The 25,674-nt window shown below is 40.4% G+C and overlaps 1 protein-coding gene across 1 annotated transcript in view; it reads right to left on the reverse strand.

Moving 5' to 3' along the window:
* Positions 1-25,674, reverse strand: part of LOC138265100 (kyphoscoliosis peptidase-like) — a 538,792-nt gene that overhangs the window by 145,477 nt on the left and 367,641 nt on the right. The gene's annotated exons all lie outside the window — the stretch shown is intronic.

A 25,674-nucleotide genomic window follows, 5' to 3' on the forward strand; every position in this document is an offset into this window, starting at 1 on the left:
AAAGGACTCTTATCTCGTGATTCAGTTTAGGGGTTATTAGAAGCAATCTTTGTTTTCTGCTAGGTCAGTTTTATGAAAAAACATAAAACCATGCCCTTGGGATGGAGTGTCTTTACAGACCTTGATTCATTTTACTCTGTTTTGTGGTTGTTATGCCCCTTTTAGGTGTCAATATTTACTTCCCATACTGAAGGCTAGGGGTTTCTTGCAATACCGTTGAGCCTTCCTGTGGCTGCGTATGGCCTCAGATGCGTTATTATGGTGGGGGTGGGGTCTTTTCTAAAGGGAGCCATAACTTGGCAGAATAATATAGAGGTTTTTTTTTTTATTAAGTCTTAATCTGCAATTTTATTGTAATATTTTATACTTTTATCGAACTTTGAAATGTAATTTTTATATGTGTAAACTGGATAATAGGACATTGAAACTGGTTTAGTGAACTGTTCTTAATTTTTCTTTTAAGTATTTATTGGGTAGGGCAGGTGTAGGAATGATAGTGTATTGTATTCTGTTGTTGATTTATTTGTATGGTTGATCATTTTCATACTGAATAAAGAACATTACACTTTTGAAACATTAATGCATTCATTGATGACAATCAGATAAACAAATATAAATAGAATCGTAAAGATGTGTTGTGAAATGGTATTGCTCTGAAGGTGTGGATAATTAGGTAGAGAAAAGCATGAGCAATTGGGAGAAGAACAGGTGGGTTGTGAGTTTGTTAAGTAGACGTCAGGCAAGAGATTAATTTATGGTGTGACTAGGTGGAAAAATAGGAAATCTGATATTAGGAAAGGTCCAATGTGCATGGTTAAGTAAGTTGTAAAGGAAGGATTTAGGGCCTGTTTTAGAGTTTAGTGGATGGGTTACTCCATCACATATATGATTGATATCCCATTTATCTAATTATAAGTGCCTGTGGCACTTGTAATACAGTGGATGGGCTAGCTGCCAAGTTTTTGACTGAACACCTATTCATCAAACTCTAAATCAGGCCCTGTGTCATTTTCAAAAATTCATTGAAGAGTCCGATTTTCTGATCCTGCATGAAAGTGAGTTCTAAATTGTAGTGGTAACACCAGAGAAGTATTGTGTGGTCACTTTATTATTATTGAATTTCTTGCATGTAATTGAGTGTCAGGGTGATGTGATAATTGTTTTTCCTGAAAGAAAGCCTTGCTGTGGAAGTTAGATATTTTAAAGGAATGCTAGCTAACGCACAGGTTTCATCATTGAATTTTGGAGAATACTAATGATTGAAAACAGTTTTGAAACCATTGAGCCAAAGAAAGAGTTTCAAATGTAAAGTGGGTGGTTGATGGTTTTGAGGCATTCCATAGAACTGTAGCTTTGGGACAGTTTCAAATCAAGCCAGATTCCCAAAGGCCTTTACCTTTAAGGCAACTACAGGTGAAAATTCTTCATGTGTGACTTCAGATAGCCATTCTTCATAAGTTTTAGGATCTTGTTGGCATCTGATTAGGACTCAGGTTTTCTGTTTTATCAAGGTTTAATGAACGCAAATTGGTGGTCACCTTTAGACATATCTTCCTGTGGCTAATATCTTGAACAAAAAAGATTTTCAAGTATTAAAGGGTTTCATCAGCAAATTAGTAAATGACCAACACTTGTGCCTGTATCAAAAATCTTGGTGGTTCCATATACATGATTAAAGAGGAATGCAACTAAAATCTAAGGTTGTGGTACTCCACAGGCATCAGAGGCAGACTTTGATGGGTAATATCAATCCTTAGCTTTAGGCCTGACCTTCTCCACACCCTACTGGGGAATGCCTAATATTGTTGTGTTGCTCTTTAGGGTTGGAAAGACTACAGGACACTCCTTAGGGGTTGGGCCAACTCAGGTAAATGTATTGATATTGAGTGTCCAATTTTCCTGTCACTTTTTTACAGAAATACATTTTTAAAATCAATCATCCACTTTGTCCTATGTCAGAAACAACCTTCCATATATGAGATACTTGGTTGATAAGTTTAAATTTCTTTATTTTTTATGAGTCACCATTTTAAGATACACTCATAAGTCACCTTCTCCATTGGGCGCTTCCTGGTATACTGTAGCAAGGGTTACAGTATACCAGGACGTATTTCTCAAGGCTAATAAAATTGGACAAATTAACAGTTTCATTATATTATGCCTTCTGTTCATGCAATATACACCTCCTATGCCAAATGGTGACTCTGAAATGTTATTAAAAAAAATTGATTATTTTGTTTTTGTGTACTGCATGCTCAAAAAGAATAGCGATGGTTCCGCTAGGTTCCCTTTTCCATAGGAGATTGTTTATTTCACTGATAAACACCAAGCAGCAAGGAGAAAAAATATGGCAAATTTAGTATAGTCCTAAATATACTGGTTATATAGATCATTTTTATACTTTGATTACAGGGGTTCCAAGTGAACATCTACTATATTCACTGGTACTTTACAATAAGTAGTTCTCAGTACCTTATTACTCCTAAATAGCTCTTGTTCCAAATCTTTTTCTTCCTTTTTATGGTTCCTTTTTCCTTTTGACGCAATAGTGAGGGTACTGTGATGACCAACTGGGTTAAAGACCCTTGATACATTGTGATTCATGCAGCACCGTTGGACCCTGCCAGTGTTCCGTTAGAGAAAGCCAAAAGCTTTGCATTTATTTTCTGACACAACAAAGTTCAAATTGAGAATACTGTAGCCAGAACTACAATTGTATTGAGGCATTTCTTTCCAAAAGACTTAGGGCCATATGTACGAAAGCTTTTTCCCATAGACACAGAATGGGTAAAATCCTTTCGTACATCTGGCCCTTACATCCTGATTTATTGGTTTGCGGACAGATGTTAAACCATTGGAATAGTGGGGTACTTTATTCCTGCCATACACAGTGTCCTGTGCCCACCAAGTTTAGAGATGTTGGTGGCTCAGCGGAAACCTCTTAACATTTGAGGGAACCATGACCAAGGAGGTTCCTGTCAATGTACGAAATATTTGATGGTCAGCTCCATTAAACATAACGGTACTGTTCACCAAACTTTTAACATATTTTTTAATTTTAAAAAACAAAATCCCAAAGCAGGAATAAGCTGTCATATCATCAAAAAGGCCTGTCTGAATTTCTAAAGTGGCCTCTCAATCACATATCTTAGTGAAACAACAAAAGTGTTGTCCTCAGAAACAAAAGTTGTTGTCTATCTCTCCTTGGTAGCTATGGCATCTCGGTAAAACTATAAGGCTCAGCTGGCTCCAGGTGGACTGCCTGTGGTTTTCCTGATCGCTCATTCTAAGAGTCTTCAATGAAGATGAAGATTTTCTCTCTGCCCTCTATTTGTCTGTATCCAACTTAAATACACTTTTCTCATTGTTGTGAAAAAGACAGGCATCGCATGAAAAATCAATTTTGTTGCACTTTAACTAAAATCTAGAAAGTGTTTACATCATGTGAATGCACATATGATTTTTTGCTGGATTATCGATGTAGCAGAGATCTCATCATTACCCTTGATGTCACAATGATGCTCTATAAGTGACAAACTTAACATTACAATGTGTGAAGCTTTAACAAGTTAACTGTGAAATGGTACACTTAAAGCCATGCCAAAGTGTATTCACTGTGGAGTAGAGGTCGAATGTGATGTTATAGCGGGGTTTTGACAAAAGTATAGATATATATTTTGATTTAATGTTTCCCTAGGTTGTTAAGAAATAGTTTATACAAACAATAATTAAATCCTAAAAGGAAATGTTTTTAAAGTCACATGTTATGTCCAAAAGGTAGTTTCCCGTTATAGTTTTTGAGATGTATTAACAAAGGTATTTCATTTTAAATCTACTCTAACATGAACACTGCACAATATTATTAATGATGAATTCATAAATTAAATGTTATATGTGCATTACCCAGCACAGCTGTTAGACACTGGGTCTCTGTTGGAAATTACCTTTCTACAGGGTCACCCCCAAACTTTTTGCCTTCCTCCTTTTCTTTTTCTGACCTCATTTTTGCTGGCATTAGGACTCTGCACCCTTTACACCTGCTAATCAGTGCTAAAGTGTATTTGCTCTCTCCTTAAAACATGGTGACATTGGATCATACCCAATTTGCTTATTTAATTTACTTGTAAGTCCCTGGTAAAGTGCACTGTATGTGCCCAGGGCCTGTAGATTAAATGCTACTAGTGGGCCTGCAGCACTGATTGTGCCACCCACTTAAGTAGCCCCTTAACCATGTACAGGCCTGCCATTGCAAGGCCTGTGTGTGCAGTTTTACTGCCAATTCGACTTGGCATTTGAAAGTACTTGCCAAGCCTTAAGCTCCCCTTTTTCTACATAAGTCACACTTAAGGTAGGCCCTAGGTAGCCCAAATGGCAGGGTGCTATGTAGGTAAAATGTAGGACATGAACATATGTGTTCTATATGTCCTGGTAGTGTAAAACCCCTACATTCGATTTACACTGCTGTGAGGCCTGCTTCTTTCATAGGATAGCATTAGAGCTACCCTCATATACTGTTTTTAGTGGTAGATCCTGACCTGCAAGGAGTAGCCAGGTCATATTTAGTATGGCAATAATGGTGATACAAAATCCGGCTTAACAGTGAAGTTGGACTTTTAAAAAGTGAGCATTTCTCTACACTTACATCCTTCTGTGCCTTCCAATCCACGTCTGGCTAGGTTTAGTTGACAGCTCCCTTGTCTATTCACTCAGAAAACCCCAAACACAGGGTGCTCAGTTACACTTGCACACATCTGAATATTGAATGGGTCTTCAAGGGCTGGGAGGGTGGAGGGCCTGACACTTACATGTCAAAGGGCAGTAGCCTGCCCTCACACAAAGGACTGCCGCATCCCCTACTGGGACGCTGGCAGACAGGATGGATCTGAAAGTGGAGCTTGTGCACTTTTAAACCACTCTTTGAAGTCTCCCCCACTTCAAAGGCACATTTGGGTATTTAAGCAGGGTCTCTGACCCTACCAACTCAGACACTTCTGAGGTAGACACTCTACTTCATCAAGACACTTCTGGGAGAAGAAAACTTGAACCAGAACTTGCAACCTGCCAAGAAGAACTGCCTGGCTGCCCAAAGGACTCACCTGACTGCTTTTCTGAGAAGGACTGCTGCCTTGCTGTTGCCCTGCTGCCTTACTGCTCTCTGGCTGTGCTGAGAAGTACTCTCCAAGGGCTTGGATAGAGCTTGCCTCCTGTTCCCTGACGTCTCAGGACCAAAAAGACTTCATTCCTGCAAAAGAACTCCTTGTGCTGCCAGAAACGACGCACAGTCTGCATCATGGTGAGAAAATCACTGCACGCCGAACCGGAACTACGCAGCCCTAATTCGCAAGGAGAAGATTGATGCAGTGCCATCTTTGCAACCAGAAATTCGACACATGGCCCACTGGATTGAAGCAAAGCTGAGCTGGAACGATGCAGCCCGACTTCCTGAGAGAAATGGACACAGCGCCTGCCGTGCAGTAGAAATTTCCACGCATGGTCCCTGGATCAAGGCAGCCCCTGTGACTTCGTACTGCAAGTGCCGGATTTCCATGCATCATCCCTAGGGCGTCCGAAAACCCTGCAACCCGAAGAGGATCCAAGTCCGTGCAGCGGAAGTTGACGCAAAGTCTTCCCTGCATGGAAAATAAACGAAACATCGTCTGTGTGCGGCCAGAGAAATCAATGCACACCTCCCCGTTTTCCACACATCTCCTCCTCTCCGGTCCCTTGTGGAGAATTTGAATACAAACCAGGTACTTTGTGCTTGCATGAGACACTTGTTGCTTTTTAAGAGACTAAACATACTTTATAACATTTTACAGTGACATTTCAACGTGTACTTATTGCATCTTGATCGTTTTGACTTGCATCTCATCAGATAAATATTATGTATTTTTCTAAACACTGTGTGGTGTACTTTTGTGGTGTTATAGTGTGTTATTGCATGATTGATTTGCCAAGCTACCAGAGGGTGGGCACAGTCTAGTTTGGATTGTGTGTGACTTACCCTAACTAGAGTAAGGGTCCTTGCTTGGACTGGGGGTAACCTGACTGCCAACCAAAGACCCCATTTCTAACAGTCTCTAATTGGCAGAGGTATGCACCCTGTCCAAGTAGGGACCACAATCCTAGTCAGGGTAAGTCACAACATAATCTAAATGATCCTGTGCTCACTCTCGGGTAGCTTGGCACAGAGCAGGCAGGCTTAACTTAGAAGGCAATGTGTAAAGTATTTGTGCAATAACTCATACAGTAACACAGTGAAAACTCTACAAAAAGTATTCCACACCAGTTTAGGTAAGTAGGTATTATTTATCTGAATAAAATAAGACCAAATGACAAGAATCCAATATGCGCAAGTCAAGGTATCACCTTTTAGAGGTTTAGGTAAGTCTTAATCCATAGGAATCAGTGGTTGTATCTTTTTAGGAGAAAGTACCTGGGATGCTGCAAAAATAACATCATGGAGGGCTGCAGAGGAGGTGATGTGTTTTGGAAAGTACTGCAATGTGTAGATTTTCTGGCGCAACGGAGGTGCGCAGCCTCTCCTTCTTAATTCGTTGTGGGAATATTTTGATACCCATGGATGATGCATGAAAAATACAAAACATGCTGCAAGGATAATAATTATGCTGCATCGATTCAGTATACGTTGTGGTGATTTTCCAGCCATGAGTCAGGTGCTGCGAAGATTGTGCATGTAATATGAGGATTTTTGCAGGCATTGCATTGATTTTCGGAAGCAGTGGATTTCATCTCTCTCTGGTGAAACCTTTGATGGCCCAGAGAATTCTTAACAGGAGGCAAGCTCTATCCATGCTCTTGGAGATCACATTTGGGGGAAGGCAAAATCCTTCCAGCAGAGTCAGGGAGCAGAAGGCAGCAGGGCATCAAGCAGGAGTGCATTCATTCCAGAAAAGCAGTCTAGATGAGTCTTTTGGGCAGCATGACAGTCCTTCTGACATAGCCTAGTTGCAGGTCCAGAAGTGTCTGATTTTAGGGGGGTGACAGACCAGTATATATAAATAAATGTGCCTTTGAAAAAGTGGAGGACAACTTCAAAGAGTGTGTTTAAAGTGCACCAGTTCCCCCTTCAACCCAGTCCTGTCTGACAGGAGATCTGTGGGGCTTATTATTCCTTTGTGGGAGGTCGAGAAACTAGCCCTTGACATGTAAGGGAGAGCCCCTTCCACCCTCCCTGCCCAGGAAGACCCATGAGTATGCAGATGCAGCTGAGTGTCATGTGTTTATGACTGTCTGGGTGGAATGCACAAGGCAGGTCTCAACCAGCACAGGCTAGAAATGGATTGAAGACAGTCTGTAAGGCACAGAGAGCAGTAAGTGCAGAGAAATGCCTACTTTCTAAAAGTGGCATTTCTAAATAATAATGTTAGATCCAACTTCACCGGTAAGAAGGATTTCTCACTACCATTACAACCATACCAAACATGACAATGCCACTCTTTTCAGATCAGAAGTTACCATTTAAAAGTATATAAGGGAATTTCCAGTGCTGGCCTATCCGAGAAGCAGGCTTCACATTGGTGAAAAATGATCTTGGGAGTTTTTCAATACCAGGACATGTAAAACCTATCCTACCTTTTACTTCCATAGCAGTAGTGATGTTATGTTTTGACCACTGACTCCATGTTGCACTTAGCCTAGCAGCACACTGTCACATTAGTGACCACCAGCTTTATTATGCCATCAACTTTATTTTAGCATTAGCCACTGCCAAGTTAAAAGCTGCAAGTAGTTTTCCACATTGTACAATGTGCACAAGTTTTTATTTTTTGTGTACTTTCACACCAAGGGCTTAGGCTGATAAGAATGTACTAATGCAGTAGGGAACGGTCTTGTTTTGAATTGGCACCTTGGGATTGTGGCCTAGTCCTGACGTGTTATTTTCAAAGCTGGCCTAAAGCAATCAGCATTTTTCAATAATAAACTTCTGCAGTGAGAACAGGTTCTAGAATTTTCCTCTCTTGTTTGTTCAAAGTATAAGAGGCCGAGACCCGATGGACTGGGGACAGAGAGTGTTTGCAGATATCCAGGATACTGGAGTCATCAGTCCCGTTAAGATAATTGATCTCTCTCTCCTCCATCGATTGTGGAACCTGGCGATCTGATGGTGAATACGAGGGAGATGAAGCAGTGATGCCCTTGCCTCATGGTGATGCATATTTTTTTATTCATTATTTGCTTTGCATTATGATATAGATACATATATTTGCTGTGTACATTGCAGTGTAGAATAATTTGTACATCTTTTCATTTCATTACTGTGACCATTTTTAATGTGTGCTTTCAGCACGCTAATCTCATTTTACGAACCTTGTGTAGTGAAATAATAAATGTCTTCTTTGGACTAAGAAGCGGATTCCAGAGATTTTTGTCAGTGCATGAGTGTTTCAGCTTGGTCATTAGTGCAGCAAAACAATAGCACCATGCTCTAAGGGCTACCTAGGGCCTATCTTAGGGGTGACATATGTAAAAAAGGGGAGTTTAAAGCTTGGCAGGTAGCTTTAAATGCCAAGTCAATGTGGCTGTAAAACACCACACACAGACTTCGCAATGGCAGGCCTGCGACAAGGTTAATGAGCTACTTATGTGGGTGACACAATCATTGCGTCTGACCCACTAGTAGCATTTAATTTAAAGGCCCTGGGCACATGTAGTATACTTTACCTTTGACTTACTAGTGAACTAAACATGCCATTTGGGGTATGAGCCAGTGTTAGCAAGTTTAGGGGAGGGAACACAAGTTCTTTAGTGCTGGACAGAAGTTGTTAAGCATGCAGAGCCCTAAAACTAGCAAAAGTGAGATCAGAAAAATGGAGGGAGGCAGGCAAAAAGTTGGGGGAAGACCACCCTAAGGCCACCAGGTCTCACAATATCGGAATGTGCCACTTTAATTTGCTTTAGTTAGCCTATGTAAGGCCTACAAGGCCCTGTTTCATAAAATGTGTGAAAAATTGTTTTTCATTTTTGCTAACGTCATTTATTTCAGACTTCATTCCCACTGAATGTAAGTTTACAAATAGATGTCCTATTGTTTTATACATATTGAGCTTGAGAAGGCAACATTGAAACTGGCACACTGAGGAACTAAGAACATGGACAAAGTACAATTGTTGCAAAGTCGAACAGGAGACCGAAAGATGGATGCCTTCAGATGATCGTAATAGGAATCTGTCCTAATTTTGCAAATGACTGTCATATGATGGATTATGATTGGGCAATTAAAACTTCCGGCTAATGTGGTGTGATGGATGGACAAATCATCTTTCACTTTGGACTTTAATTCACTTTTTTCCAGTTGGATTAGCGGCAGACCCCATCTGGACTTTTAACAGATCTTTTCTGGATTTTGAGAGGTATGGACCTCTTTGCTCTTACCCCACACTTTCCTAAATGCTGCAAACGAAAGGACTTAGATTTTCCTTTTCACCCATGAGAAGATTCTTGACTGAGCTTCTGACATGCTGACACCTTCCCTTTTTACTTACTTTTTGCCAACTTATTGTCTTGTCCTTTATTTCCTTTTTAACTTTTTCCCCCAATCTTTGTAGATCAGCACAGCAGAAATTGGAAATGTGTCCCTTCAAGAGATTCCCATTTGATTTAAGAACTAAATTAGGAAATTCATATTTAAGCAACTTAATAGAAGAGATTACCAAGGCTTATTCTCAGAACACCAATTCTTGGTACTTTTGTTCTGTATTGCATTGTTAGAATGCATAATCTGTTAGATGTTAATTAAGCTCAGTTGTTTCAGTGTCTTTGACATCCTATGGTAATTCTGTCACTTTTGCTTTGTCTTGAGAATTGTCTATATTAACCTGAGTTGTCTGTAATACAACTCTTTAACCTTACTGCCGGTTTGGATTTTTTTCTTCGGTGGGCAGTTTGGTCATGCTGTAAATTTTAATGTTGATTGATTGTGATCTTAATTTCTATCTTACCTCTCAGCTAGGGTGAAACGATCCATTGACCTGGTTTAGAGCATACCTGAAATGCTCCAGCACTATCAAATTAAGTAAATGCTGTAAGGTATACACGTGCAAATAGTACTAAAGGCAGTATATAGCTGACAAATTTGCACTTTATCAAATGAATATGTGAAATATATGCAATGCAATGGGGTATGTAAGCAGAACATTTTGAAAACTATGTCATCAATGGAGTGACAGTGAAGCAAATTTGATGAATATACATGTCTATGTGCACTGATAAATGAATGAAAAAGCTAGGCAAAATACTATGTGCCCAGTTCAACTATGTGGCTTGGGGCTATGCAGCAAAACAGCAGCTTCTAATCATATTTCTCATGCTTTTCTCAGTTCGCATTATTATGAAATAGAGGGGCACTTTCAATCTTGCAGCACCAAAAAGGAAAAGCACAGACTGAGACAATGATGTTTTTCAAGTCCCACTTGGAAATAGAAAAAGTCAGAAATATGAAAGCTATGTGCAGCGATACGGGTACTTGCAAATTGTTGATGATTATGAAGCTATAATACGATTAAAGATCGAAGAGGTTGACTTTGCGGAGGAGTATGGAATCAGGGACTTCTGAAATTTCTGATACTGCAAGTTTCAGAAAATTGGGAGATTGTAGATCCCATGCATGTTGGTACATGTGTGAGCACGGCAAAGTGTCAAACACAGCAGCCTGATTATAGGCAACTGCATTACACTGAGGAATGCTTGTGCTTTTTAAATAATCAACTTACTTCCCAGCAATTGACCAGAAGTACAGCTTGTTTTCCCAAAGGAATGTTCAAGGCAACAGTTTGAAAACAGCTTGAGCATTGAAACATAGGTGTCTTTTGACGAGGTTGAAATTTATGGAAACATAAAGTTCAGTGTGCAGTTAGCTTAGCACGAAGTTCTCCTTCTAGACAGAATGCAATTGTCTTGAGGCATTTTTATACAGTCTGGTAGTGTGCGTTCCCATCCATGTTTTTTTACAGTAAGGAAATATAAAAATTGCACAACCCACAATTAGAAGAGTAGCTGATTTGAAACTAAAGAACTAAAAAATGAAGGAATGTATCTAAAAGTAGTTTTAAAGACAGCAAGTAGAGAGGAATGCGAATTATGTTTGAAACATGAAACACAGTGTGGGATAGATCAGCAAAATATGTTGAAAATCAGGTCTGAAGTATGTGCTGGATCTCAGATGCAGTTGACTGTTTGAAGAGCAAGGTACGTCTCGTTGAGGTAAATCTTAATGAATTTGTTTCATAAATGAAAGTGCACATTTATCGCGTTAATTTTCAGCGACGAGCATTTTCAAAAACCTCTATGGAGGAGTATAAAATGCAATACCACAACTTTTTACTATCCTTTGAAAAGGTAGCGCGTAGATGAAGGCCTTGGCCAACCTCAACAGGATTTATTCATTTGAGGTTATGTAGAATTAATTTCTTGAAAGTGCACGATCAGTAGACATGAAAGAGGCAGATGTTTTGAAAAGCTCATAAGCTAGGGCAGTATTAAAAGGATTTGAGTTGCAGTGAATAGTTCCTATGCAGACTACACCAGTTGTAATACATTAGATAGAATTCTCCAACAATCAATTCCAAAGACCAATGCATCATGCCATATCTTAACAGCATTAACACAGGTCTAACCATACTACTGACTTAAAAGCAAGGAATGAGGGGGTGGTAAAATAACACAATATTTAAAGCTACCTACATAATTCAAGTGGTATTATAAACCAGTCATGTTTACTTTGTTCAAGAATATTCTTTAAACAACAAAACTATTAAAACAAACCACCTGGTAACAGCAGGCATGCCACCACAAACTAATCACAAAGATCAGCTCCCAGGCTGAGGGAACACACTCCTTCTGCTTAAAAGACAAGGGCTTGTTTTAGTCCATAATGCAGAGCTTAGTGTTTTTCCTTCATGATGCAGTTTATGATGGAGAAAAAGTGCACATTGTCACTTGTAAAGTGTGCCAAGAGACTGAACACTATATGAAGCCACAAATATGGTTTGGTAATGAATTACAAATCTGTTGATGCTTGAAATCAATTAATTAGATGGGTCTATATGGTGAAATGCGATTATCTGAGTTATCATAAGACTGAGAACAAGACAGGAAAGATAGATATATTCTATCTTTTTATGTGCAGTGTTCTACACCCCAACTACAAAGTTTCCTTAGCTGTAAACATACTATTAACTAGTTGTTTGTGAATACCAAGTTTATATTTGTGAATAAGGGCCATAGAGTATACCGAGAAGGGAAAGCCAGGAAAGACTAAATATATCAAATCACAGACTAACAAAGAGTCTGCATAGTTAGAAAGTCAAAGAAGGTCTGGCACATATCCTTAAACCATCATCTTTTATAGAATTTTAGTCAGACAAGCCATACATATCCAGTGGTGCAATGTGACATAATAGAGTTGAATTGGCAATGTATCATTCTAGTAAACATATAAATAGTGTAATACATAAGATACATTCAATAAGATACATCTAGAAATACCTACTATGGCATAATAATAAATGAGATGTGCATAGCAACTGAAGGAAATGACATGACATTTACGTAATACTGAAATACAATAGAAGAAACAATGAATGGTCCATAGGAAAGGCTTGAGCATAGAACCCTGAAAGTTGCAGAGACAAGAGAATCCTGGACATTGATTCCTCAAGAAGAACACAAATTAATACAATGTAATAATAAAGAGACCATGAATTAGGCTTCTATATGTCTGAATTTCTGAAATAGAAAAAGATACAGAGAAAGATATACACATGAAAAAGCTTTGCCACATAAAATAAAAGTACACATTTCTTTCTGCAAATATGAATAGATGTCAATGCAAGCTGACTATGGCTTAGGCATGCTAATTTAGGCTTATCTGATTTTTTTCTATTGCATGTTATACAATCTGGCATGTAGGGCAGCAATGAAGGACCTTCACTTTTGTTTGTATTCAGCAAGTTTCTGTATGGTACACAATCAGTGGTTGAGGCCTTCATTTCTGGGTGTTCCTTGATCTTTGGCCTTCCTTTCTTTTATCTGCCTTCTGGGGTCCAGTGAAGAGCTGTTCCTGTGATGGAGTCTTGCTCTCGTCTGATGAGGTGTCCTATCCATTTCCATCTTCTTCTCATAATGATTGTTTCCATGCTCGCTTGCTGGCATCTGCTGAGCAGTTCCTGGTTGGAAATGATGTCCAGCCAGAAAATGTTAAAGATTTTTCTCAGATTACTGGATTGGAAGGCTGACAGTTTAATGATGCCACTTGTATCTAAATCAGTCATTATTTTTCTAATTAATAAAAATAACTCTACCACATGCATTTGGGCAGGACATGACTGACCTACCAAGAGGTGCTGGCGACAGTGAACCCCATCATCTCAGAGAAGATTATGGGAATCCCCATAACCAATTTAGAGGTCAGCCGTACCTCCTTACGGGCACATGGTAGGAACAACATCAATGTGTACAATCTGAACTGTGACAAACCAACATCTATTTCAGTGTGACAGGACAGTATAACAAAGGCATTTCAGCAGGGCCAAAAATGTCACAAGTATCAAGACTGAACATTCTTTTGTTATTCCAAACTAGCCCTGATCTTGTCAATGGTATTCCTGTAATTTTCCTTTGCACAAAGGTTTTAGGATCCAGGTGCCAGTTTTAGGTGCAACAGTAGAGAAATCAGTCGCTGCTCCTACTATTTTAATCAGTTATTTCAGTATGGTATTTCAATGCTAAAATCACAAGATAAGTGTTTAGGTCAGAATTGTTCACTTGACCTCAAGCATATAGGTTAGTTGTATGATCAATGACTGCACAGATGTAACATCTCATTGGTTCATATACATTTCATCTGCAACACAGCCAGAGTCTCGCTAAGATGGGCAGATGGTACTACATCAAGTTCAGTCTTTTTGTTTGTCAACACTGGGATTTTACAAATAGTAAATCCACCTAGGAAATTACAAATGGGATAAGTTTGAGTTGGCAGTATGACAAAGGCTAACATCACATCAGCTTCAAATAGCACAGCTTAGGTGCATAAAGCAAGTACCATGTTTAGACCATGTTTTCCATTTTTAGGTTGCATAGTTTGTAATCTACTGTATGCATGTCAGCAAAATAAATGGTATTGCAGAGAATATTTGCTTTAATTTCAAACTGCCATACAGTGCTAAAATGAATTAATATAACAGGCATCATAATTTATGATGAAACCAGCTACATGTGTGATTTCTATATTACATACCGGAGATCAAAGACTGGCAATAAGCAAGTACACCAACAGTTTCAACTCCACAATAAAAGTGGTTTTCTTTACACCTAAACTGCTGAATTCTTACTGTTTTAAGAATTCTAAGGTATTTTTACTTCATTGATCTTTCTTCTTGACCCCAGGATTTGATACCAATACATGTTTATACAAAAGCAGCAGGGTTTGATAATTCACAAAGGTGAAGACTCATTATTTTGGGTGTTGTTAGACTGGCAATCTCCAACTTGGTTGACCCCTAAATTAAGAACTCATGGACATACCACATTCCATGGGATATTCCCAGTAAGGCCCTCTGTTGTGTGATCATAATCAAGTGAGTCCAGCAACTGGGCAATGGGGCAGTAGCTTCTTCTGAAACAATGGAGGATGGTCCTCCAAGGCACCCATGTTAACCTCCACTCCTGCAGTATCTGCATGGCCTCTGATCGAGGTAGAGACATGGAGCAGTTGACCTGGTAAAAGGAACCGTAAAAGGTTTACATGTTTGAGCCACCACATAGGACTACCAATTCTCTGGGAGGGATTGGCTTTCTGGTGCATCTGCCATATCTTCAAATGGAGCTGGCCACACAGAAACTGCCAGTAGTGCAATAAGTGCACCCAGAGTTCCTTAGCTAAGCCTCATAAAATCCTAACTTGTACATTATTAGCAAGGGCAACATTTGCATCCAAGTCCCTTCAGTATTTAAAAAGGTACACATCACTAAATAGTGAAATCCAAAAGTTGGAGTGCACCAATGAAGCAAAGAGCCAAATGACAAAGCCCAAGCAAAAAACTTGCAATTATTGACAACAAATGTGAAATAAATGTATGGAACCAGGACACATTCACAAACACTTCCCTCTGAATACATTACAAAACTCCACAGTGTACAATAAATAGGTCTTGGAATAACATATTGGATCTGAAAGGAACTAAACACACAACTGGCTGCAAATGACAAGCACAATGTATAGGTGAACAAGTATGAATAATGTGTACTGAAACTAATAAAAACACATTTATGTCATATCAGCACCTTTACATTATTATTAACAGAACTCTCATTCCAGGAAGCCTCTCCCTGCTCCCTGTGAACATATGCATATGTCTTAAAGATGTCTAAAACTCTGCGAGTAAGTCTCACATCCCACATAAGACCAAGATAAGTTCCAGCTTATACAGCAACACACATTGTCGACAAAGTGCTAGAAGCAAAATGGAACGAACCACTCAGATCTTTAGCCTTGATAGAGTCACACCTACCAGAATGAGAGAAAACTGCCACCAGCAACACACATTTTGGTAATGTAACAAAGATACTGATACTACAAACCTTTCATGAAACAGTGGCCATGTATGTGGCCATTACTGACTCCTACAAGGTAACTCCCCTGCAAACAAGATTATCTACATAGTATGTCAAATGAAACACCATAGCAAGAGAATGTGCTACCTACAAGGACCAGCAAAGCAATTTCACAAGCACTCAACATTTTCTTTTTACAGGAAACTACTCCTTCTCAGGGGTACCAAGGGCATGAACCTTTACACAACCACTTTGGATAAAATCCCAAATTCGACACCCTCTTTCCTTCATCCAGTGCTAATCCTGCACACAATAACAGTTGCAAATCATAAATGAATCAGAAAGTCATACCATACCTCAGCCAACCTGAGTCATTGCTACTAATACATGCTGCTCAACACTGAGAGAATATCCCATGGAGGATTGCTCTTGAAAGATCATTATGCAAGAAGGCCCAGGTATAACTGTATCAAATGAAACTGTGCAATCAAGAAACAGTGAACCAACTCAGAGAAAAGCCAATGACTCCACAAGCTACAGCCGTTAATCTGAGCCACCCAGTGCCCTGCGCTGACAGTGACTGGAGAAGCGGGATTGCACCCTTACAGGGTCCCTCAGCAGATGCTAAGAACTCCTCATCCTCCTCTGGACAGTTGTCCAGAGGTAGAGACTCCATACATAAAGAAAAAGGTCTTGCAGGATGTGGGCTGTGGACAGGGTTCAAGCCAGGCCTGCCACATTGGAAGAGCCCTGAATCCATCTTTGATACTGAAACTAGCCCCTCCTCATTGTCACCAATCAAAGTAGCTTCTGCAGCCTCGGTTTACTTTAATTATCTGTCAGGGATCATTAGGGCAGCAGCAGAACATTTTAAAGTGTTTTCTTCTAACTTTTACTGTTTAAAGTATGCACTTATACTCACCACCAGGCTCTGTTGGCATGTTCCTAAGAGAAATCTGAGGTCTTCCAAAAGCCTACAGAATCCAGGTCCCCCGTACTTACAAAGCTAAATGGGGTGATAAAGCCTTCACTGTAGTTTCTGCAAAATGCTGGAACTCGTTGCCTTTGAACATCAGGCAAGAACCCAGTTACTTAAGGTTCAGGAAATTGGCCAAAACATGTCTCTTTCCCCAATAGCCTCTGTTTGGCTCTCGCTTTGCTACCCCAAGTAAGTTTTCTCGCTTTCTACCGTCTGTTCTTCTGCGGGGTTTCCTTGCCTTTGTTCTTCTACACCAGCGCTTCGATGCTCTTTGTGAGTCGGAATGCGCTTTACAAATACGATATACATACATACGTACATACATACATACATACTTATAAGGGGGGAAAATACCCACTTTAGGTGATTTTTCTGATTTTTGTACCAGCAAATATTAAAATACCTGTCATAATGGTATAAAACCAGCCCAGTGGCACCCTATTCACTCAACAACTCAAAGATACCTTGCCTTGAGTAAATTGAAGATGAACACGGCTAGAGCCCAGCTATCTAAAGAGACAGCGGTCTCTATAGAGATAGACGTTAATTCAGCAGCATCAAATAAATTACACAAAATTCTAGCAGCCATCGAGATGGCGAGGACATTACTGGAGGCCAAAATAGATGTCATAGTCATCAATGTCAGTTTGCTGTGTGATGACCACGGAAAACTAGTACACTCATGCAGACTGAGCAAATGTTGCATGAACTTCAGCTCCCAACCACTGAATTGTGGCAACACCTCACAGACAGAGTTCAGTTTCTTGAGGACAGAGCCAAAGATGTGGAGGGGTGTTCCCAACAATATCAAACTGGTAAGAATGTCAGAAGGGGTGGAAGGCTGAACCATAATACAATTCCTTGAATCCAGGATCAGGGAGTTTGCCCCCCCACGCACTCCCCAAAAAGCCTTGCTGCTTTCTTCTCAGTGTAGAGAAAACCCATTGGGTTTCAGCCCACCATCCCCTGTAAAGCCCTGCTACAACTTGCAAAAATCCTTTACTATTAGTATCATCCAGGCAATAGCCCTGGACAGAGATAATGATTGGCTGTTGATCTTTCCAGAGTACACCTTAGTCGTGCAGTGCCAATGAACATCCTTCAGTGGAGTAAAAATGAAACTACACAAATTCAACCCTCAAGACTCCTTATTGTTCCTAGCCCACCTCAAGATTATATTAGATCAAAAAATGTACTTCTTGAAAGAACCTGGAGATGCCTGAGATTAAGTCGAAATCCAGCGATCCTTGCTGTGCCCAGAGGCTCAGCTGCAGAACCCAAGCTCAAGAACCAGCGTCTGAGGACGACCTATCAGACCCTGTGAAAACTGACTACAGTCCTGAAAGTCAACTACTTTGTAAGAACAAGCACAAAATGAACAGAAATATTCACTGACGATGGTGGCCTTCTTCCAGGGCCCGGCAAGAATGACTATGGCCCTTTCCTCTGACTACCCTATGATGACGACTCATGTCCTTCATTTGGGACACAGAATCAACACATCAAGTGACTCCCCAGATAGCAGATAACCTCCTGTGACCATCAAAAGAGCACCAACATGACGTATATAACCGAGGGCTCTTCCTCCACTTGGCTGGCACAGTCTTGGAACCTGCATACAGAAGGGTAGGCTTTTTTTTACACTGATTATCTACCCACCTGATGATAAAATGGACAGATATCGTATGGTGTTAGATGTAGACTTAAATGCAGTGCTGGTTATGTCACTAGATACATCCCATCCACCCCTCGTATGCTTACACAATCCTACAACTTCTTTTTCTCTCCCACCTACAACGTATGTGTCAGGCTACAGAAGGTAATCAACTTCATGATCCTCAACCCCTCAAATATCTTCATCTGACTATTTAGGCAGGCGCATTTCCAATCATAATCCTCAGCTGATTTGCTTAGGGTGGGGAAACACCCTCCCACCTATATGTGCAGCAGAACAGGGTTTGTACAGCTATATTACATTAGGTAGCGCTGTGCTCAACAGGTTGCTATAGCTTTTAACTAGTGTGTTTGATATTATGACTCTCCCCAAACTTCAACTGGAGACAAAGGTCAAGCTAGACAGCCCCATTACAATACAAGAAATTAGAGAAGCTATGTATGAGCTACCATCTGTGAAAACTACTGTAAATGTTGGCCTCCCTATCGAATTTCATAAAGCTTCTGAACAACTCTTGACACCATGCCTAGCTCTACTGTTTATTGAGGTGCTGGCAGAAGGTCATCTGCCCACCACCTTGTGCAAGAACTCTTTGGTATGAGTTCAGAAGCTGGGCACCTCAACTTCCCACCCCCACCTCTTACAGGCTGATTGCCATCCTAAATACTGTTTATTTGATCCTCATTAAAATGTTAGCGAGCAGCATCCATCTGGTCCTTCCACAGTTAATCCTTTCAGATCAAAACAGATTTCTCCCGGGATGTAGTATATCTCTTAATATAAGGACTTTCTGAATCATAGAAACATTGCATCCCATTGGCCACACACAGCCGCACCAGCTTTAGACTTGAAGAAGGCCTTGGACACTTTATCAAAGTAATACCTATTTCAACTATTGATCAAATTTGCTTTGGAACTGAAATTATGTGATTAAACCTGCTCTGTAAAGATCCCATGGCTAGGGTCCTGCTGGACAAATCCATTTCCTTCCTTTCAAGGTTGGTAGTGTCAGGACTCTGACCTACAATGTATAACTATATGTGAAAAACACTTACTTGCAATCAGAGAGAGGACATGCAAGATTGGAATCACACATGATTGTTGCCTGAACACATATTTCTGAGCATTCAGTTCCCCCAATCACTTTAGTATCCATTCAGAATACAAGAAACGACTCATCATAATTGAAAATTTACACAGGCTTGGCAAACATGTTGTGTAGTCCTTCCAATCTGTGGTCTGGTGGTTCAGACTAGTCACATGCAAAACTGTGGTGACTAAACAGACTCTGAACAGAGATCTGTTCTTCACAACTGTTGTTGCTGTAGGAGTTGCTGAAAGAGGATGCCATAATCTCTACCTTTCATGATATCTGTTTCTAGTACTTTTAACTGCTCCTCTGGAAGAAAACAGGTTTTGTTCCTCTGATAATCTCTTTAATAGTTGCTGCAGGTTTACTGAAGCCCATATCCTTTGTTTTTAACTTGCCTGATTTGAAGAGGCTGGAGCTCATAAGTGTGTCTGACACAAGTTGATTCTATGGAGTTTAATGAAGAATTAGCATTGTCGTCTGGTGGTCAAAAGCAGAACTTCTGAAGAATTACTTAATTGAACTTAAAAGTCAGCATTATGTCTATTTAGTTTGAAAGAAGAGTCTATGGCAGAATGTGAAGTATCAGTTCTGCAATTATTGTTGACATGAAAGAAATGTCATGGATTTAGATTATCTATATCCTAATCCCAGGTACTCATACCCAATAATTATTGGTATACATGCTGTGAATGAGTGTATTATCTTCTTGATGAGGTACTGGCCATTGTATCCATTACCTGCTGCTGTCTTTCAGTTCCTTGCCCCATTTCCTCTGTGAGTCTATGTTATCTATCATAGTTATTAGAGGTTAAAATTCAGTGGGGAAAGGTGTGAATATTCTTTGACAGTCCATGCTTCCCCTGTGATGGTATTCAGGTACAATGGTATTTAAACTTTTGACAGTTAGAGGAGCGAGGCAGGGATGCCATCTCTCCCCTCTTCTATTCATCATGGCCATGGAGCCGTATCAAGAACAAATGAGGATTGATGGATAGATCTGAAGAATCTCTGTCTCCGGTACAGTCCACATATCACTTTAGACAAGTGATGTCATGCTTTTCCTCAAAGTTATACGATATGATCATTCTGGAATAGCCAGGGCTCCTGAGGGATTTGGAAAGGCCTCTGCTTTCCATGTCAACTGGGCTAAATCTTATCTATTTCCCCTAGGTCCTAATATTCCTCTCCACAATAAGAACATTGGTGGATATCAGATTTGGTGGGAGAGCCACTCCTTTAGATACCTTGGGATATGCAAATATCATTCATGACAGGATCTACTGGAGGGCAACCTCACAAAGTAACAGTTTCTTTCGGAGCCCCGGTGCATTCTGTGGGACGCTGCCTTTCTGCTTCATTTGGCCAATTGGCGTCTCCAAAATGGTAATGCTACCTTGTCTGCTGTATTATTTTGTGTATCTCCTGATCTTTCTAAATCATACATTCTTGTGGGAGTTTGACACCTTATGGGGGATCTCCTTTAGATTATGATCAGTCGTAGAGTGATGCTCACCAAGCTGCATCATGTGGTCAAAGAGGGAGGCTTGGGGGCCTCTGACTTTGAAAACTATTACCTAGTGGCTCAATTGCAATGGTTGGCCTGTTGGCTGGTGGGTCTTTCACTCAGGGAACTTGGAAAAGGCTTTCTCCCTCTGTCTCTTACAAAAGTTTACAGCATGACTCCCCCAAAAGTATACCCAAATGCAGGGCCCCTAACCTTGCGTCAGTGGTGCAATGTTGCCTCTCCCACAGCCTAACAATTACAAAACACGCTGTCTCTTATGTTCAACTATTTCTTTACTAGGCCTCCCGAAGAGTGTAGTCTTCCATGAGAAATCAGACCTCCAACAGTAGGAAAGAGTTTGCTTTGTGACTCTATGATATGTATTCCAAAATAGGCAAGTACTACCCTTTCCTTCACTCATTGACCAATGTACCCTGAATAAAACTGAATTTCTCAGACATGGTCAACTTCTCACAGCCCTTAGATTCAAATGATAGAGAACAGATGTGAACATGGCAACGCATTCTCTTGTACACTAAATCTAGACAATTGGGCCGGGAAAGCGATATGTTTCTTGGCTGTACAAAGCTCTGCAGAGCCACACCCTCACATCATTGCACAACTTGCAGAAACATGGCAAGCCGAATTTGATAGAGCACTCCATGACAAGGAATGGACCACAGCATTTTTTCATTTTTCAGAGCATAATTCACTCGAGCTAAACTACACAAAATTGTCACGGGGCCAATGATCTTTGTCCGCAATGCAGATTTCCATAATATATTCTGGAGCTGCCCATCCCTGGAAGTATTCTGGTGCAGTAGCTGACACTTTGGTCAGATGCACATGATTATCAGCCACAATACCTGGGAATTCTGTGCACTGGTCTTCTTTCGGAGACCCAAGCAATGTAAGGAGTGACCCAGGTTCTGGGGTTAAGGTAGCTATTAGCTAAAAGGACCAATGCATAAAATGGAGAGTGACACTCCAGCCGCTGGACACAATATTTCACTATGTGCTAAAAAAATGGGCCCAGCACGAAAGCAATGCATTGTACAGGAAGAGGATTCCAGAAATGCCTGATTGATAAAGATTGAGATAAGATATGGGAGAACCTTGAATCACAACCTAGAGATAACATGATGTCCCCATAGGTAGCCAGGTTGCTATCTGATTTCAGGAATAGTTGCAAATCTATTGATAGGCAACGGTGGTGAATCTGAGACAACCCACTGCCCTTTCTAACTACTAAGAGTAAAGCCCTCTAAACGTCCAGGGTTCTGTTCTCAGTCCTCATCACTATCAGATTTCGATCCTTAACCCCCTGATTGTCAGACCATGCATGTTACTCCTCATTAATCTTACCCCTTACACCTTGCTTCAGCCATCACTATCAGTTTTTGTTATACTCCTGTACTGAATATGTCATATTTTCCAAAATCTCCTTCCCTAAAGTTCGTAAACTTCTGATCAGTTCAGGTAAAAAACACTGTTTAAGGTAATTGAGCATTTCATCAGATTAAGGACATATCTGAGGCAGTAAAAGTTTACCATCATTGCAACAACTGGCAAGCAGGGAATCTGGGGTAAAGAGGAAGAAAGAGAATGCAATTTTCTGCCAACCCTGGAGTCCCCATGAACGGCTGGTAGGTCCTGACACAAAGAGGACCTGTTTTCCTCCTCTCTTCAGATTACCAACAATGGAAGGAGTGAGTCAATGTTTTATAACTGATGTTTTTTCATCTTCGTTAATAGCTACATAATATGTTTATTGACAAAGGTATTGAATATCTTTCAGATGTCTGGAGCTTTGTGTAAGGCCCTGGGAAATGAACAGAGCAGAATAATCACATTTTCAGCAATAGATGTGGTGCTACAGTAATGCAACTCAAGAACATTTGGGCTTCCTATTTACAAACTTGAAGAGTTTTTCCATTTTCTCCTCATGTTGATTCTTTGGACCTAGCACCTCTTAATTGTTTATATAAGTCCAAAAGCATAGGTAGCGTATTTCTTTTTCTTTTTTTGTTCCAAACATGTTATTGTTTTTATGAGAAACAAGTCATACGAGAGAGAAAGACAATCAGTGAAACATGAAAGATAGCAATCAGCTACTCACTGTAAGTCCTGATTGCATAGGGTAAATTTGGTGATGGGACATCGTTATTGGTGCATAAGATACAGGTCTGGTGAAAAAACAGGTGTTTAAGGTGTGAGTACCAAAACTGACAGTGTTAGGTTTTACCATATGGGACACACATGAGTGTATCGCCTACTAACAATATATCAGAAGGGGGATGAGTAGTAAATGTGGGGGGTGAGATGGGTAGTTGTAGTGGAAGTAGGAGTTGTAGGATAAAGTAATCCGTTGTCTAGGCATCCCCTCAAGAGTCTACAGGGATGAGTTCCCACCAGATTGTTTCAAAAAGTTGTCATATGGCGTTAGATAACTTAGGGGTTTGTGGATTTGTGTCATTGGATTCATGTGACCTTCTGAGGTAGGGGATCCATGCCCACCGTGTGTGATATGAAATATATTTGAAAGACTTCCATTCAGAAAGAATGACTTTAACTGCAATTTATAACAGTAGGTCCAACAGGGCTACATCATTATGTGTAAGCCATGGTCCGAGTGTTTTCACTGGTATATTTAAGGGGCTGTGGAGACTAAATATCGAGGATAGTTGTTTCTGGATTGAGGATATTAATTATTGAGAAGTGTATTCAAATAACATGTGTTCGTATGTACCAGAGGCTGATTCACAATTCCTGCAAGTATCTTTGTCCTGTAGCTTCAGTTTGAAAAGTCTGGAGGGGGACAAGTGCAAACAATTTATTGTAAGGAACTTGGATTGTCTTAATGAGGGGGCAATTTTGTCACAAAGGGCAGATTTGCCATTTTTTAGCCATTCCTCCTATGAGATCTTAGCGATGGCAGCGGGGTCAAGGTGTGTGGACCATTTTTTAAATACAATTGAGTTAATTGGGGCTTGGGGGACTATTGTAGTTTTGTACATTCCAGAGGCTCTATGACCTGATAAATACCAAGCATTCAAACAATGTACAATGTGTGCATTTTTGCTGTAAGAGAGTTTAGATAGTATTAACTTAAGTTTTAAGAAATTATAAAAGTCTAAGTTGGGCAGAATATGTCTGGATGCAAGGTCTGAAAAAGGACATGGTTCTTTGTTGTTATCATAGATATCACATATTGAATTGACACCCTTAGAGGTCCAAGGGTGTGCCAATAGTAAGGAGACATCTGATTTTATCTTGGGGCTGTGCTAAAACAAAGCTCACATAGAGTTGTAGATGTTGACCAGCATATATTCATCAAGGAGTTTTGGTGTGTTTGCAGTGTCAAAAAGAATGTATAAGGAGTGTGGAGGTTTGGATCTCGACATAGTGATAAAGTAGGAGATACTAAAGGGGAGAATATTGTATGTTCAATATCTAGCCATTGAGGGTGGTCAACCAGGTCTGATAGGAGCCAGACAGCACTGTGCACTGCTAGAAAGGCTGATTGATAGATACTCCAGTTCGGGAGGTTGTAACCGTTATCAGACTACTGACGTCTAAGAGCTTTATAAGAGATTCTAGCATCTTTGTCCACTCTATAGGAAGCTAGATGTCAGTCTGTCTATTATGTGAAAGAAAGAAGCAGATTTCTCATAGGCAGCATGAAAGAGACAAAGTTTACAATTGATGTGATCATCATCTTTTGAGTTTGTAATCTGCCCCACCGTGAGATATATTTCGGGGACCATGAGGTAAATAATTCCTTAACTTTATTGATGATTTTAGTGTTGTTAAATTGTATTGTACCAACTAGATTGGTGGTGAATCAAATCCCCACATATTTAAGGTGTGTTGGTAGCCTTTGGGGCCCAGAGTTTCCAATATGTGCAGGGAAACAAGAGGAGATGAGAGGGAACTCCCCAGTTTTGGCATTATTTAATGTAGATCCGGATACCTGAGAAAACGTGCATATTATGTTTGTGAACGCTGGAATCAGGGGCCAGATGTATGAAACTTTTTTGCACTCGCAAACGGTGCGAATCGCAAAATTTGGCCGAGTGCAAAAAAGTGGTCTGTGATGCATGAAAGGCATTTGCAGACCAAAAATAAGAAATCCCCCCAAAAAATTGCACATTTTTGCGTTGCGACCTGGTTGTGCAAGTCACATTTTGCGATTCGGTATTTCCAGTAGGAAATTGCGAGGCGCAAATTGCAAGTCGCAAAATCCAAGTCACAAAGAGATGCATCAGAAAATCGCAAATTGCGATTTTTCGCAGAATGGCATTTTGCACATGCAAAATACCACTAAGTGAAACCAGGTGGTAACCAGGTGCAACCTATATAAAGAGGCCCAGAATGCCTCAGACTCTTTTCCACAATGGCTGCACTCTACGTCATGGCAAGGAGGATGAGGATCTTGGCAGGTTTGAGGGGAGGGAGGAGGAGACAGGAGCGCATTTTCAGAGTGCGCATTACACTTTTTAACCTGACAGAGGAGGAAATATATGAGAGGTATAGGTTGAACTCATCCATGATACTTGATCTGATAGCTGATCTACAACTCATACTGTAGCACAGAACACTAAGGACTCACAGCATACCCACCCATGTGCAGGTATTATGCTCCCTCCACCTACTCACCTCAGGGAGCTATCAAGGGGTCATAGCAGCAGCTGGAGGGGTCTCACAGAGTACCCTCTCCAGATGTTTCAATGCATTTATCAACACCATGCTGAGCAAACTACACCAGTACATCAGATTCCCCCACACCCCACAATATATACAGCAGACAAAAATTGATTTTTACCAGATTCCCCCACGTCCTAGGT

The sequence above is a fragment of the Pleurodeles waltl genome, chromosome 11 (genome assembly GCF_031143425.1).
Source record: "Pleurodeles waltl isolate 20211129_DDA chromosome 11, aPleWal1.hap1.20221129, whole genome shotgun sequence".
NCBI lineage: Eukaryota > Metazoa > Chordata > Amphibia > Caudata > Salamandridae > Pleurodeles > Pleurodeles waltl.